General features: G+C 39.6%; 1 long non-coding RNA gene across 1 annotated transcript; it reads left to right on the top strand.

The window, feature by feature from the left end:
- The first annotated feature begins 4,555 nt into the window (after positions 1-4,555).
- Positions 4,556-6,923, top strand: LOC145714708 (uncharacterized). Its single transcript, XR_014136930.1, has 2 exons — positions 4,556-5,237; positions 6,208-6,923. It is a non-coding gene; the product is annotated as an uncharacterized LOC145714708 (long non-coding RNA).
- Positions 6,924-18,196: the final 11,273 nt, after the last annotated feature.

Genomic DNA, 18,196 nt, shown 5'->3' on the forward strand with positions numbered 1-18,196 from the left:
CTCTGACCCTTCTATGATCGCATCTTTTTCTGACCTCAACTGAAAAAGATTCTCTAATTTTAAGAACTCTTGTGATTAGACTTTGTTTAACTTGGGTAATCCAGAAAAACTTCTCCACATCAAGATCTTGAGTCATTTTCACATCTGCAAAGTCTGTTTCGACATGGAAGTTAATTTATTCACATGTTTCAGAAACTAGGGCATGGACATCTTTGGGGAGCCATTATTCTCCCTACCGCAGTAAGTCTTCAGTTCTATACCTAATTTATCAACTTCCTAGAGATGTTACTTTGGGAAAATGTTTTCAACTCTCCAGACCATAGATTTCTTTATCTGTGTATTCCTTCCTGGTAGTGAATGCATGTGAACCACTTTGTAAACTGTAAAGGTTACATAAATATAAGGGATTATTAATTCAGGAAGGGTGGAGGGGTAAGTAATAGTAAGTTAAACAACAGATAATGAAAGAGCTGGTATCTTACCTGTTCTCCACATCAAGTTTTATCAAACTACTTAGGGATATCCTCAAATAGGATATCCTTTAGGTATCATCTGTGAACTCACAGGGTCATTGCAACTCTCTTTTCTCGACACCTTCATCTCATTAACGTGAGCTATCATGCAGCTACTTGAAGGTGGCATCTTATCATGACCTAGCTGCTTCTTGCCATGGATATATTTCCATGTCCATACCATGTTCTTCTGCTGCTTCTGAAGCTGTGTCAAAGAGATGCTCTAATTTCTTGAGTCCTCATTGAGCTGAGGCCACACTGTGTCCACACAGGATGCTCTTTTCCTCCATGTTGTGTCATGGTTGATCACCTGACCACCGTGGCTAGACCATTAAAGACTTGAGGCAATGATGACTTAGAAAGAATGCAGTTTACTTTCACTCTGTGATATTACCAAACCAGCAAAGAAGATGAGAAGGGATATATATCAGATACGATTATAGATGATGCAGCTCTCTGTTGCTGCCCAGGTTTTTTGTGGAAATACAAGAAAATCAGTGGTAAATGTGTCCTATGCAAAAAGAGAGATCTACAAGTTAGAGGAGTCAAATACCTGAACCTGTTGTTTTTTATATGATTTTAGCCAGAGAAAGCATCTCCATCAGCACTCAAGGATCTACCTATTAATATTAATGAAATTCTCACCACATCACAGTTACGTATTTCTGTGTCGTATTGCTTACTTAATCATTAAGGTTACTTGAAGCCTGACCATGACATACCATATGACATCTTGCAAGTCTTTTGTAAATACAGTTCTTTCTGCTTCTGTCTGCAATGCCTCTATTCAAAAAGTTCAGACAGAAATCTTTGGGAATAGATCAGGGGACAGGTACTGGGCTATCTTTTCCAGCTCTTCTCCTCCATTTCATCTTTGCCAACCAAGTGCCCACTTATATTACTCTTCACCAACTTCATCCCATCTTCCTCCTACAACTCCTCTTTTTCTTCTCCTAGATCTCTTCTCCCCAAGTTACTAAACCCATATAAATGGACCAGGCGGATGATTCTTACCAGCTAATCAGATGCACTCAGGTATGTCTATATGTCAGTTAAGCTCAGCTGAGACCATTGCTAAAATTATATTTGTTGTAATACACAACCAGTAACAGGTACAGTTATAGTCATATAACAGGTATAGTTGATTCAAATAAAAGACAAATGTCTTAAAGCTTAGAAGATTATGATCTAATAAACAACACAAAGAAACTAGATATAGACTATTTAAATATACATAAAGGCAAAATCATTATAGAACTACATCAGTTGTAAATTTGGGCAGAACTAATTAACTGAGTTCCTGTCCCACAGCAGCAGAGACATGGTAAAATCTCTTCCTGCCATTGGGCAGAACAATAGCTGATCAGCTTGAATGAAAGTTGATGTCAGAATGGTTTAAAAAAAATATTGCAGCCACACATAGAGGAAAAAAACTATAAAATAAATATTCATATCCCCAATTGCAATTTTACATTCTGTGGGGAAAACATGGAGTATGTGCTCATATATTAATGCCTTATCTACCCACTATGAGATCAGGGATATATTTACAGTTTGTACACCCTTTTAATCTGGTAGATCAGAATGATAGATTCAGACCAGAGACTATCACCAAATGGATACACAAGGAAAAGTAAAGAGCAAATATCTGAGTTCCTCTCCCTGAACCACCTATACGGCTAGGCTGGTCATTCAGTTCTTATACTTCCTATTGAAGTGTTCTCTAAACTGTTCTTACTGAGGGGCCTTTGGGTTTGTGTGAGCCATTGAATCAGCTCTGGTACTAAAGGTGAGCAAATTGTTCCATTCATGCCAGGGAGTGGCAAAGAATTGCTTGCCATTATGATGCAGCACTCAGGGGTCAGGGGACTTCAAATCTGAGTTACAACAAGGAGTGTGCTATGGCAGAAGCTTAGTTAGTGCCCAATTCTGTACTTTAATGCTGAGGTCTTTTCACTTGGGTAGAAGTCAAAAATCCCAAACATTTTGTTTCATGCAATTTTGTGCACCAGAAGTGCCTGTTTCCACCGAATCCACTTAGCCACATTGAAAATTTTGCCCACACTACAGTGGTTAATGAATGTTGCATTTTGTTTATAGAAAAACTTAAAAAAATGGGAGCAGGACATAGCATGGTAACTATTCCAATGTTAGAACTAGCATACTGAGCTGTTCATCCTAACTGGATAGAAGAACCAGGTGTCACTGAACTGTAGTCATGGATAACTGGTAAATTCAGTCCAACAACTGGTCAGTGACTATTCGGTTCCAAGTGGATAAAGCCTTGGATCTTTCTAACAAGCTGTGTTATTATAAATGTTTAAAGGACAACCTTTCTCCCAAAATACATTTCTATTTTTTTATTGTTTCTAATACACTCTGTATATTCTTCATAGTTCTTTTTTAAAAAGTTTATTTATTTTGAGAGAGCAAAAGAGAATCCAAGCAGGGAAGGGGCAGAGAGAGGGAGAGACAGAATCCAAACAGGCTCTGCACTACTTTGTCAGTGCAGAGCCCCATGCAGGTCTCCATCCCATGAAACCATGAGATTATGATCTGAGTTGAGACCAAGAGTCAGATGCTTAACCGACTGAGCCACTCAGGCGCCCCAATTCTTGATAGTTCCTGATAGTCTACACTTTATAAGTTCTTCACCAAAATAAAATGTTAAGTTTTTCCATAGAATCCTAGATGACATAAATAGGAGAAGTGACCCATTCCTTTACCTTGCTATTTACTCCACTGTCATTTCTACTACTGTCTAGAATGTGATACAAGCTAGAGAAGACTGTGTAGAATGTCATACAAGATGAAAAAGGCTGGAATAATTCTGAAGTCACTGATGACTCTTTAGCCCTTTCAAAACATGTTAAAGTTCTCAGTAACTAAAACAAACATATAAATCAAAATGTTAAGAATGTAACCTATAGCACATCCATATATGTCCAAAATGTCACCATCCCCAACGAGATCAGTAGGTTGCAATATCTTGGTAACAATTGAAAAAATATATATATGGCAAATAAACTAGCATGTTCCTCATTCAAAATTCTTATCTTAAAAGGTAGGGCAAGGCTTTGGCCAGAGAAGTAGTGAAATATTATTTATTAGCTGCTTTCTATTGGAAGAAAAAAAATTGACAGAAAAGAAATGTCTAAGAAAACTTTTTCAAGCAAGAAAGCAATACCTGAATGAAGACAGAATACTTTCCCCTTGATGGTGTTGCTTCAGTAGCTAGTTAGAAAGATGAACTTTTTCTAGAATCTGAGTAGCATTATTTTAGCCATACAGTCTTCTAATGTCATGTAATAAAATAATCAAGTATGTACTATTAGACAAGATATAAATGAGTAATGATAGCTACATCAAAGGTTTATTCAAGAAAAACTGATGTAAAAAAGATAATTCAATTGGACACATGGTGGCTCAGTTGGTTAAGCATCTGACTCATGATTTCCGTTCAGGTCATGATCTCACGGTTCATGAGATCGAGCCCCGGGTCAGCCTCCGTGCTGAGAGTGTAGAGCCTGTTGGGATTCTCTCTACCTCTCTCTTTCTGTCCCTGCCCTGTTCACCCTCTATCTGTCTCTCTCAAAATATATAAAATAAACTTTAAAAAAAAGGCAACTCAAGTTAAAGAGAGAAAATGCTTCAGGAGTAAGGAAGTTGATTTGAATGTCAAAAAACTCCAAAAGTGATATTAAGAAGTGGAATAAAGATACTATTGATAATAAAGTGTATTATTTTTATTTTTCCCAGGACTCAGAAAGTGAACCATTAGTATGTAAAAGCTCCAAGAAAATATGCACACATCTGACTGACTCTCCACAACTTCTCCTTCAATTCTGTCATTAACACTGAATGTAGGTTTATGAGGACAGAGAAATTAAACTGAGCAAGGCTACAGTGAATGAATTTGTTGGAAAGTCCTGTACTAAATGATTAAGGTAGAGTTGAGGGAGAATTCACTGTTTATTTCCTAAAGGAAAGTAGAAGTTGGCCATGTGGAGTTTTCTAGAAGTTGCCTTCATTTTGGGATGTGGGGGGCCAGGCGCTGGTGCCAGGCTGAGACCGGGTCGAGCAAAGGCTCCCTGTTGATTCAGCCAACCTGGTGGTTCCCCCTCCCATTCATGTGGGAGGCTGGGCCCCGGCGCCAGGCTGAGACCAGGTTGAGCAACGTTCCCTGTTGACTCAAGCCAACCCGGTGGTTCCCCCTCCCGTTCCCCCACTCTCAAGGGCATACAAAAGCCTTGTCAAGGCTGAGAAAGTTAATTCCTGAAGCCTGTGGTCTGCAGGTGTTGGCAGTAATGCTACCTCCCTTTTTCTACCCTGAGTCAGATAGAAACAAACATGGGAACTGTGTTTTGCTAGCAATCTATCAACAAGGTCTTGTGACCCGTTCAGAAAGTTCGCAAGGTACACAGAACTAAATGTTTTGGCTGGCAGTGATCATGTGAAACCTGTTTATTCTTAGAATGACCTGATCCATAAGAGTCTTATATTATAAAAGATTGTGTACAGCAACAATAAAGCTGTCACTTGGGCCATCAGCCCAGGGGACCCTCCTGTTCCCAAACTTTCTCTCTTCTCTTTTTTTCTTGCATTCCCCTACCCTCAGGACCCTGACCTCGGTGTTTGTCGCACCGGTCGCGACAAGTGGCACCCGAACAGGGACCTGAGACAACAAGGAGGAAAGCGAAAGCGGACGCGTGGCGTCTAATTCAGGTAGGGGAACTGTGCCAGCAGCACAGATGACGGGAGTAAAACTATGGGACAGAAACAGTCTACGGAAGAAGGATATTTTGTAACTGCCTTGCAGGCTTTTATGAAGGAGAAGGGAATTAAGGTTTCTCAGTCAGCCCTTAGGGAATTTTTTGACATAGTGCATGATTATTGCCCATGGTTTCCAGACGGGGGTACAGTTGATTTAAAGGATTGGCAGCGAGTTGGTCAAGAACTTAAAACTCAGATGAAGATTCGTGGGGCTGCAGTTCCAGGGACCTTGTGGTCTACTTGGACCTGTATTAAAGAGGTCCTTGATCCTGGAGGTTGCTGCAAGATTTGAGAGCAATTAATGCTGTCATGAAGCCCATGGGGGCTTTGCAACCCGGCCTCCCTTCCCCATCTGCCTGCAAAGGGAGTCTGCGCAGCCGTACAAACTGGCTGATGGGTGTTTGGGTACGAAACCAGTAGGACGGTCTATTACTTATACTATGTGGCAAAATGGCAAGCGTCCTTCTGAATGGGTACCGCGCTCCGTTGCCGCTTATTGGCAAAAGAGAGAATTATTAGCAGAATGGATGTTTTTTGGACCACGTGATCCCCCTCAGAATCTTCCTATATGTCCCTCAGTTGGTCAAGGCCTTACTGGGGACTCACCTTGGGGTAAATGTGCCCAATCCTCTTCATTGAAGATGACTCCTAAAGGCATAAACTATACCATTACGGATTATTCCCAAAAGGCCTGGCATTCATTCCTTCAAGAAACACCTATGGCTATTCTGGAAGTGCAAAGGGAAACAAGGAGACCTTTAGTGGCTCCTTTAAGAGATATGGGCCCACCTCCTAACGAGGTACAGGTACAACACAAGATTATCCCACAAACCATTTTGCAATCTCCTGAAGGAAGAATTCATTCTGATCTTTGGAAGTTATATGCTACCTTTAATAAAATATATACTAATGACAGCTTTAGTTTTCCAGAATGTTATGTTTCTCCAGTTCTGCAATTGCGTGCCTGTGCTCCTCCACCCTACTATCTGATTGTTGGAGATGGAACCATTACTCCAGTGAAAGAAGATGGTCATCAGTTATACCGGCTGACGTGTCCTGCTTGTGAACGGCTGCGCAGGACCAAACGGTTTCTTGGACTCTTAATTGCTGGACTCATAGCAGCAGTGACTGTAATTGTCTCTGCAACTGTATCTGTAATATCCTTACATGAAAGTGCCCAAACGGCATCCCATGCAAATGAAATGGCTCATAATGTATCCAAGGTGTTTGTCACTCAAGAACGAATAGACCGTAAATTGGAAGCCCAATTAGAGGCACTACAAGAAGCATTAATGTATCTTGGTGATCAGTTTGCTGTTTTACGTACCAGACTTTCTTTAATTTGTCATGATGCATATAAACATATCTGTGTTACCCCTTTAGAGTATACCAATATGACATGGGGACAAGTGCGTCGTCATTTACAAGGGGTTTGGCATGATGCTAATACTAGCTTAGACCTCTTACAGCTACAAGAAGAGATAAATGCTGTTGCAAGTAGCTCACTCAGTTTCCCTGACCCTGGAGATCTCGCTGAAACCATACTGCACCAACTTAATGGGTTTAATCCATTTAATATTCTTCAGCATTCCTTTTGGATCTTTATTGGAATTGTTTCCATAATATCTGTTATACTTGTCTTGCTGTGTTGTTTCTGGAGATGGGGTCTTACTGCCTTTACCACATACCAAGCCAGGATGCACATGTTGCAATTACAAACAATAGGGGGAAATGTGGGGGGCCGGGCCCCGGTGCTAGGCTGAGACCGGGTCGAGCAAAGGCTCCCTGTCGACTCAGTCAACCTGGTGGCTCCCCCTCCCATTCATGTGGGAGGCTGGGCCCCGGCGCCAGGCTGAGACCAGGTTGAGCAACGTTCCCTGTTGACTTAGCCAACCCGGTGGTTCTCCCTCCCATTCCCCCACTTTCAAGGGCATACGAAAGCCTTGTCAAGGCTGAGAAAGTTAATTCCTGAAGCCTGTGGTCTGCGGGTGTTGGCAGTAATGTTACCTCCCCTTTTTCTACCCTGAGTCAAATAGAAACAAACATGGGAACTGTGTTTTGTGAGCAACCTATCAACAAGGTCTTGTGACCCATTCAGAAAGTTCGCAAGGTACACAGAACTAAATGTTTTGGCTGGCAGTGATCATGTGAAACCTGTTTATTCTTAGAATGACCTGATCCATAAGAGTCTTATATTATAAAAGATTGTGTACAGCAACAATAAAGCCATCACTTGGGCCATTAGCCCATGGGAGCCTTCTGTTCCCAAACTGTCTTCTCTTCTCTCTTTTTTTCTTACATTCCCCTACCCTCAGGACCCTGATCTCAGTGTTTGTTGTGCCGGTCGCAACATTGGGACAATAACTCTTCTCTGTTTTGAATACATTTATTTTTTTTTTTTCGTTTTTAATACATTTAATATTTTTGAATGAATGGCAGCCTTAGAAATGGAACAGAATATTATCCAAAGGTTTTTAAAAAGAGAATGATAGTTCTCTCTCATACTCCAAAAAGAAATACATTTTAGTCATTCAATAAAGACCATACAATGCTCATGAAATTGCAAGAGAAAACAATTCTGCCAAGAACAAACAGAAAAAGTAGAATGCCAAGCCTCTCTGCAATTCTTTTTTTTCTAAGTGCTACAAATGTTGGCAGCCATGTGTATACATGGCCCTGGTAATAAGCAAATGGATGCATTTAACCTCTGGGCTAGATAAGCTGTATAGAAGTGTCATATCTGTGTAATATCGAGGGGGAGCTACACAAGATGTCAGTACAAACTAGGCTGGTATCCATCAAATAGATTCACCAGCTTCTAGGAAATGCATTACTATCCAATTAAATAACTACCTAAAAGGAAAAAGAATAAGATAATTCTGTTTCAGTATGCTATTGCTTTTGGAAAATATATTTTATAGAAGCAAAATTATCGAATGAAGAGTTATTTATAAAAATAATTAGGATGAAATTGCTCAATTTACAAATGGGTAAACTGAGATCCAATAAAGGGAAGAACTTTCCTCCAGGAACATGCATAGGAAAGCAATACCTGACTAGTGCTGGATCTACAAATGCTTGGGTAGAGCTGTTTGTGAAATGTTGCAACCAGACTTCCTGGATACCATTTCAGACTTTTCTCCACTGGAGACCTCATTATTCTTACAATATAAAATATTCCCTTACATTTGCACACAGGGTATTCTATGAAGAAAGAAAAGTAAATATTGCATGTAATAATAATAGATACAAAAAAAGCTAAAGTCAAATCAGGGATAACTCAAATTTACTTATGACCTAACCCAAGTTAAATCCAATGTGAACCAAGGTATGTTCTTACAATTTGAACATAGGGCTATGATCATCCTTATTCTGTCTTGCATAAAGCATATTTTGCTCACTAACAATATTCTTATCTAATAGCTCAAGTGATGAATTAAAAGAGTGCTAAATTAAAGGAATTTTGTCTGTATTACTAATTATTTCTTCATTGTGAAAGAATACCCCTCTTAGCCTTATTTTAAGCTATGTGTTCCCTTTTGCTCTCATATGCAATGCTACACCCTTTCTGGCCATAGAAACAGTACATTATTCTGCCACTGACTAGCCATACAACTTTGGAAAAGACACTTAATTTCTCTGAGTCGCAATTTCTTCATCTGTAAAAGACAGTTTCCAGAAAAAGTTAAAGTCAGTATGCAAAAGTGTGTGATGTATAGTAAATGTTGCATAAACACAATATGTTGGGAAAACATTATTTTCTGATACCAACCTGAAATTAGTTTATGGAGAATAAAATAGAATAAAAACAGAAAATGGTCTTTTTCAGGCTCATAAGCAATTTTAAAACAAAGGAGTAACATAGTATTAAAAACATGAATAAAATAATGTAAACTTGCCCTGTTTCATAGGCCCGAGTTTACCACTCAATAATTCCTTCTTCTTGTATAAGATTATATGTGAATCAAGTATCTTAAGCTGAGACAACCCTGGTGTTTTATAGATAGCATAGGATCAGTGGATATTAAAGTCATGCACACACATTCATCACATAAGTTCACATACACATATACACACATGGGTGGGGGATTGCCATGACAAACCCTAGCCTAATGCTACATTTGGTTTAAACTGTGAGGTTTATCAGTTAGTGACTATTGTTTTCAAGGAATAGGAACTGATTCAAGAAAGCTTAAACAGAAAAAAAATCAATAAAAGACTGCAACAAACAATTTCATGGAAATCCAAGGGCAACCAACAAAGCCCAGTCAGGACCCTAGAAACTAGAAATTTACCTGTTAAATCAAAAACTGTCTCTGAAAACGCCTGTCTCTCTCTGTCTGCCTCCTCTTTCTCTTTCTCTCTCTCAAATCACTTCTGCTTTTAACTGGCCCTATTTGGCTAAAGCCAAATTACTGCTCTATTATTATTATTATTATTATTATTATATTTTTATTTTTTATTTTATTTCTAACTAGATCTATGTACTTTATTTCAAATTCTTGAGACAGAGCAGTGGGTTAACCCTTGGATTGGTGTCTTGGTGTGTGTTTAATCAGGTGTGTCTAGGGGTAGAATAGTGGAATGAAAAGTCACTGAAATATTCCATCCTAGTGAATGGGACTAACTCTGTTAAAAGAAGTTGGACTTAGGCAAACAACTTAATAAACATGACATTTTGCTGCTCTCAAACTATGACTTTTCAGATGAAACAAACCTTGAAGCCATGAGTTTCTCTTTTTCCAAATGAAATAAACCTGAAAAACATGGCATTACAGTTATTGGTTTATGCTAACCTTGACATGTAAATCATTCTCAGAATGCCAATCACATTATATCACCATCAATATTCTTATGCTAAACACTTTGTAATCTAACAAATAGGATTCAGTAGTTCATTTGTTAGTCACATAAAGTGATTGAAACAATCATTAAAATATGTTGTATATCTTAATTATTTTACAAATATTTCTGATAATAGGTTAGTGGAGAGCCTCTCCCTTCTAGAGCCCAAAATATGGATTCCATGGTATTGTTTTTGCCCTCCAACTTTTTCCTTAAGTAGGGGTTGACTTTTGGAGTTTTGCATGATCTTGCTTGCTCAAGCCACATTCAAAATAATCTCCACTTTTTGCTCCTTTAAAATGGAATGAAAACGTAAAAGACTTATGAGAGGAAGTGACAAAATGTCTGAGATTTGTTTCAAAATAATTATGATGGAGGAGTGAGTGGGGTATAGCTGAAACAAGATTGGATATGTATGGGTAATTGTTGAAGATCAGTGATGTGAATATCATTTTAATTATATTATACTCTAATTTTAGATATGTTTGAAATCTTCCATAAAATAAAAAAACAAAACATGAAGCAATCTGAATGTAGAATCTTTTAATTTTTATAATTTCCCCCATCTTTTACTTTTTTCTTACCTATACTTAATTTTGACAGATTTTTTTTATCACCCTGCCTTTTCTGAGTCTTACGAATGCATTCAATCTAGATTTCATTGAAGCAACAACTCACTTTGTATTCATATTTCATCAGTATACCTAATATTTAATTACATCAGATAATCACATTATTATGTAAAACTGGCATAAATAGATTTGGAACAAACTCAACAAATTTGCAGTAAGTGTACAACAAAAATTGTTGAAATATCTGGGCAAACTAGACACTTCTAACCACACTACTAACCGCAAGCAGTTATTGTAATTGGTTACTGGGTCTTACTGTCAATTAATCCAGCAAACTGATTAAGTGGAAGTTCACTAAGAAAATAATCTAGTATATTGTTACTGTTATTATTATTATGTGTTTTCCTACATATTTCAAGCTGAAATTCTAACTTAATTAATGTTCTTTAATAATCTCAAACTTGGGAGAATTGAAGACTTTATGCTTGCTTCAAATGATCTGGAGTGTAATGGAGGCAATGGGTCCAACTGTTTCAACTGTTTATATTTGACAAGCACAGGGGTTGGAAAGTATTTCAATTCCATATTCTTTTTTTCATGTTTATTTATTTTTAGAGAGAGAGAGAGAGAAAGAGAGCACATGAGTGGGGGAGAAACAGAGAGAAAGAGAGAGAATCCCAAGAAGGTTCCAGACCATCAATGCAAAGCTCAACGTGAGGCTCAAACCCATGAACTGTGAAATCATGACCTGAGCCGAAATCAAGAGTCAGACGCTTAACCTACTGAGCCACCTAGGTACCCCTCAATTTTGTATTCTTATTATCATGCTTTTTTGCTTTATTATAACTCTCTGATTTAGCTTGCTTATTAAAAAAAAAAATAGAAGTTGGGTTGTTTTACAGACAATGGCTTTGGCAAGAAGCCTGATTACATTTGCTGAGCCTCCTAGTAGCAGTATCAATGAATTAATTAAAGTGCTGAGACCATAGGACCTACCTAGAGAGATAAAGAATGAATGTTCTAGTAATTCCCAGCTATAAATTTCTGCATTTGTTGAAATACCTTGAGGAAATAATTCAGTTATTTCACTCTGCAGGGTGACAAAAGGTGATATAACACACCAATTTTTTTTTCTTAATGATAAAACTGTAGGAACCAAAATTCCCTCTTTCTCCTCCTCCCTCCATGACACCTCATAAAGCTGCTTCCAGAATGAACTAGTCACACTTCTGAATTTCTATCAAACTTATAGCTGCAGATGTTGGAAAGGATTGCTTTCCCTTTATTTAACCACTTTAGTATGACTAACTCATGAACACACCGATCAAGGCAATTTACTCCTCAATTTTCCATCTTTGATATGCAGCATGCATTATGAGCCATATAGAGTCCACTCTTCAGAATGCATGCTATAAAGCTCAGAGGGGCTAATAATCAAATTAGGCTGGTAACAAATAGCAATTTATAATGCTAAAACTAATTAGAGGTCAAAGAACTGAACTCCGTCAGGAGTTTTAATTATCTTGTCCTTTGTGACTCCACAAGAACATTTTTTAAGGAACACTGTCACAGTATTCAACTGGTACTTTTAGTTTCATGAAGAAAATTTACATAGCTTGTTACATAAATGAGAAATATGCACTTTCTTTCCAAGTAGAGCAGGGATCTAAAACCTTAACTTGGGATTGGAGGAAGATGGTGGGATAGGAGGACACTGGGCTCACGGCGCGTCCTCCTGATCATTTAGATTCCACCTACGCCTGCCTAAATAACCCAGAACACCGCTAGAGGATTAGCAGAACGGAGTCTCCGGAGCCAAGTGAAGATGAGAGGCCCAAGGAAGAGGGTAGGAAGGACGGCGAGGTGGTGAGTGCTACACGGACTGGCGGGAGGGAGCTGGGGAGGAGGCCCAGCCCGCCGGCCAAGCAGAGCCCTGAGTCTGGCTTGCAAAAGCGGAGGGGCCAGACAGAGTGTGTTCCATCTGCAAGCGGGACTTAGCATCTGGAAGGTCATAGGTTAACAGCTCTGCTCAGAAAGTGGGAAGGCTGGAGGACAAAGGGAGGGAGAGTTGCTGAGCCCCGGGATGACAGAGCTCAGCTTGGCAGGGAACAAAGGCGCTAGCCAGTCCCATCTCCCTCGCCCATCCCCCAGCCAAAATCCCAAAGGGAACCAGTTCCTGCCAGGGAACTTGCTCGCTCCGCACAACCACCCAACGCTGTGCTTCTGCAGAGCCACTATTCCAGCAGTGGGTCTGACTCCCCCCCGCTGCCACAGGGCCCCTCCTGAAGTGGATCACCTAAGGAGAAGCGAGCTAAGCCTGCCCCTCCTGCCCCCATGCACCTTGCCTTCCCACCCCAGCTAATACGCCAGATCCCCAGCACCACAAGCCTGGCGGTGTGCAAGTAGCCCAGATGGGCCACACCTCCCCACAGTGAATCCCACCCCTAGGAGAGGGGAAGAGAAGGCACACACCAGTCTGACTGTGGCCCCAGCGGTGGGCTGGGGGCAGACATCAGGTGGGACTGCGGCCCTGCCCACCAACTCCAGTTATACACCACAGCACAGGGGAAGTGCCCTGCAGGTCTGCACCACTCCAGGGACTATCCACAATGACCAAACAGAAGAATTCCCCTCAAAAGAATCTCCAGGAAATAACAACAGCTAATGAACTGATCAAAAAGGATTTAAATAATATAACAGAAAGTGAATTTAGAATAATAGTCATAAAATTAACTGCTGGGCTTGAAAACAGTATAGAGGACAGCAGAGAATCTCTTGCTACAGAGATCAAGGGACTAAGGAACAGTCAGGAGGAGCTGAAAACCGCTTTAAACGACATGCAAAATAAAATGGAAATGACCGCGACACAGATTGAAGAGGCAGAGGAGAGAATACATGAACTAGAAGATAAAATTATGGAAAAAGAGGAAGCTGAGAAAAAAAGAGATAAAAAAATCCAGGAGTATGAAGGGAAAATTAGAGAACTAAGTGATACACTAAAAAGAAATAATATACGCATAATTGGTATCCCAGAGGAGGAAGATAGAGGGAAAGGTGCTGAAGGGGTACTTGAAGAAATAATAGCTGAGAACTTCCCTGAACTGGGGAAGGAAAAAGGCATTGAAATCCAAGAGGCACAGAGAACTCCCTTCAGATGTAACTTGAATCGATCTTCTGCACGACATATCATAGTGAAACTGGCAAAATACAAGGATAAAGAGAAAATTCTGAAAGCAGCAGGGATAAACATGCCCTAACATAAAAGGGAGGCCTATAAGACTTGTGACTGACCTCTCTTTTGAAACTTGGCAGGCCAGAAAGGATTGGCACGAGATCTTCAATGTGGTGAACAGAAAAAATATGCAGCCAAGAATCCTTTATCCAGCAAGTCTGTCATTTAGAATAGAAGGAGAGATAAAGGTCTTCCCAAACAAACAAAAACTGAAGGAATTTGTCACCACTAAACCAACCCTACAAGAGATCCTAAGGGGGATCCTGTGAGACAAAGTATCAGAGACATCGCTACAAGCATGAAACCTACGGACATCACAATGACTCTAAACCCATATCTTTCCATAATAACACTGAATGTAAATGGAATAAATGCGCCAACCAAAAGAAATAGGGTATCAGAATGGATAAAAAAATAAGACCCATCTATTTGCTGTTTACAAGAGACTCATTTTAGACCTTTAGATTGAGAGTGAGGGGATGGAGAACAATTTATCATGCTACTGGAAGCCAAAAGAAAGCTGGAGTAGCCATACTTATATCAGACAAACTGGACTTTAAATTACAGGCTGTAACAAGAGATGAAGAAGGGCATTATATAATAACTACAGGGTCTATCCATCAGGATAGACAAGGATAGACAGGATAGACAAGAATGATACATTGGATCAGATGGACTTGACCGATATATTTAGAACTCTGCATCCCAAAGCAACAGAATATACTTTCTTCTCGAGTGCACATGGAACATTCTCCAAGATAGATCATATACTGGGTCACAAAACAGCCCTTCATAAGTATACAAGAATTGAAATTAGACCATGCATACTTTCAGACCACAATGCTATGAAGCTTGAAATCAACCACAGGAAAAAGTCTGGAAAACCTCCAAAAGCATGGAGGTTAAAGAACACCCTACTAACGAATGAGTGGGTCAACCAGGCAATTAGAGAAGAAATTAAAACATACATGGAAACAAACGAAAATGAAAATACAACAATCCAAACGCTTTGGGATGCAGCGAAGGCAGTCCTGAGAGGAAAATACATTGCAATCCAGGCCTATCTCAAGAAACAAGAAAAATCCCAAATACAAAATCTAACAGCACACCTAAAGGAAATAGAAGCAGAACAGCAAAGGCATTCTAAACCCCGCAGAAGAAGAGAAATAATAAAGATCAGAGCAGAAATAAACAATATAGAATCTAAAAAACTGTAGAGCAGATCAATGAAACCAAGAGTTGGTTTTTTGAAAAAATAAACAAAATTGATAAACCTCTAGCCAGGCTACTCAAAAAGAAAAGGTAGATGACACAAATAAATAAAATCATGAATGAAAATGGAATGATTACAACCAATCCCTCAGAGGTACAAACAGTTATCAGGGAACACTATGAAAAATTATATGCCAACCAATTGGACAACCTGGAAGAAATGGACAAATTCCTAAACACCCACACTCTTCCAAAACTCAATCAGGAGGAAATAGAAAGCTTGAACAGACCCATAACCAGCGAAGAAATTGAATCGGTTATCAAAAATCTCCCAACAAATAAGAGTCCAGGACCAGATGGCTTCCCAGGGGAGTTCTACCAGACATTTAAAGCAGAGATAAGACCTATCCTTCTCAAGATATTCCAAGAAATAGAAAGGGAAGGAAAACTTCCAGACTCATTCTAGGAAGCCAGTATTACTTTGATTCCCAAACCAGACAGAGACCCAGTAAAAAAAGAGAACTACAGGCCAAAATCCTGATGAGTATGGATGCAAAAATTCTCAATAAGATACTAGCAAATCGAATTCAACAACATATAAAAAGAATTATTCACCATGATCAAGTGGGATTCATTCCTGGGATGCAGGGCTGGTTCAACATTCGCAAATCAATCAACGTGATACATCACATTAACAACAAAAAAGAGAAGAACCATATGATCCTGTCAATCGATGCAGAAAAGGCCTTTGACAAAATCCAGCACCCTTTCTTAATAAAAACCCTTGAGAAAGTCGGGATAGAAGGAACATACTTAAAGATCATAAAGGCCATTTATGAAAAGCCCACAGCTAACATCATCCTCAATGGGGAAAAACTGAGAGCTTTTTCCCTGAGATCGGGAACACGACAGGGATGCCCACTCTCACCCCTGTTGTTTAATATAGTGCTGGAAGTTCTAGCATCAGCAATCAGACAATGAAAGGAAATAAAAGGCATCAAAATGGGCAAAGATGAAGTCAAGCTTTCACTTTTAGCAGATGACATGATACTATACATGTAAAATCCGATAGACTCCACCAGAAGTCTGCTAGAACTGATCCATGAATTCAGCAAAGTTGCAGGATACAAAATCAATGTACAGAAATCAGTTGCATTCTTATACACTAACAATGAAGCAACAGAAAGACAAATAAAAAACTGATCCCATTCACAATTGCACCCAGAAGCATAAAATACCTAGGAATAAATCTAACCAAAGATGTAAAAGATCTGTATGCTGAAAACTATAGAAAGCTTATGCAGGTAATTGAAGAACATTTAAAGAAATGGAAAGACATTCCCTGCTCATGGATTGGAAGAATAAATATTGTCAAAATGTCAATACTACCCAAAGCGATCTACACATTCAATGCAATCCCAATCAAAATTGTACCAGCATTCTTCTAAAGCTAGAACAAGTAATCCTAAAATTCATATGGAACCACAAAAGACCCCAAATAGCCAAAGTAATTTTGGAAGGCAGCTATGCTCACCACTATACCACCAACGCTGCACGGCTAGCCAAAGTAATTTTGAAGAAGAAGACCAAAGCAGGAGGCATCACAATCCCAGACTTTAGCCTCTACTCCAAAGCTGTCATCAGCAAGACAGCATGGTATTGGCACAAAAACAGACACATAGACCAATGGAATAGAATAGAAGCCCCAGAACTAGACCCACAAACGTATGGCCAACTCATCTTTGACAAAGCAGGAAAGAACATCCAATGGAAAAAAGACAGTCTCTTTAACAAATGGTGCTGGGAGAACTGGAAAGCAACATGCAGAAGGTTGAAACTAGGCCACTCTCTCACACCATTCACAAAAATAAACTCAAAATGGATAAAGGACCTGAATGTGAGACAGGAAACCATCAAAACCCTAGAGGAGAAAGCAGGAAAAGACCTCTCTGACTTCAGCCGTAGCAATCTCTTACTCCACACATCCCCAAAGGCAAGGGAATTAAAAGCAAAAATGAATTACTGGGACCTTATGAAGATAAAAAGCTTCTGCACAGCAAAGGAAACAACCAACAAAACTAAAAGGCAACCAACAGAATAGGAAAAGATATTTGCAAATGACATATCGGACAAAGGGCTAGTATCCAAAATCTATAAAGAGCTCACCAAACTCCACACCGGAAAAACAACCCAGTGAAGAAATGGGCAGAAAACATGAACAGACGCTTCTCTAAAAAGACATCCGGATGGCCAACAGTCACATGAAAAGATGCTCAACGTCGCTCCTTATCAGGGAAATACAAATCAAATCCACACTCAGATATCACCTCAGATATCACCAGTCAGAGTGGCCAAAATGAACAAATCAGGAGACTATAGATGCTGGCGAGGATGTGGAGAAACGGGAACCCTCTTGCACTGTTGGTGGGAATGCAAATTGATGCAGCCACTCTGGAAAACAGTGTGGAGGTTCCTCAGAAAATTAAAAATAGACCTACCCTATGACCCAGCAATAGCACTGCTAGGAATTTACCCAAAGGATACAGGAGTACTGATGCATAGGGGCACTCGTACCCCAATGTTTATAGCAGCACTCTCAACAATAGCCAAATTATGGAAAGAGCCTAAATGTTCATCAACTGATGAATGGATAAAGAAATTGTGGTTTATATACACAATGGAGTACTACAGGGCAATGAGAAAGAACAAAATATGGCCCTTTGTAGCAACGTGGATGGAACTGGAGAGTGTGATGGTAAGTGAAATAAGCCATACAGAGAAAGACAGATACCATATGTTTTCACTCTTACATGGATCCTGAGAAACTGAACAGAAACCCATGGGGGAGGGGAAGGAAAAAAAAAGAGGTTAGAGTGGGAGAGAGCCATAGCATAAGAGACTGTTAAAAACCGAGAACAAACTGAGGTTTGATGGGGCGTGGGAGGGAGGGGAGGGTGGGTGATGGGTATTGAGGAGGGCACCTTTTGGGATGAGCACTGGGTGTTGTATGGAAACCATTTTGACAATAAATTTCATATATTGAAAAAAAA

The sequence above is a fragment of the Panthera onca genome, chromosome X, assembly GCF_046562875.1.
Source record: "Panthera onca isolate mPanOnc1 chromosome X, mPanOnc1 haplotype 2, whole genome shotgun sequence".
Lineage (NCBI taxonomy): Eukaryota > Metazoa > Chordata > Mammalia > Carnivora > Felidae > Panthera > Panthera onca.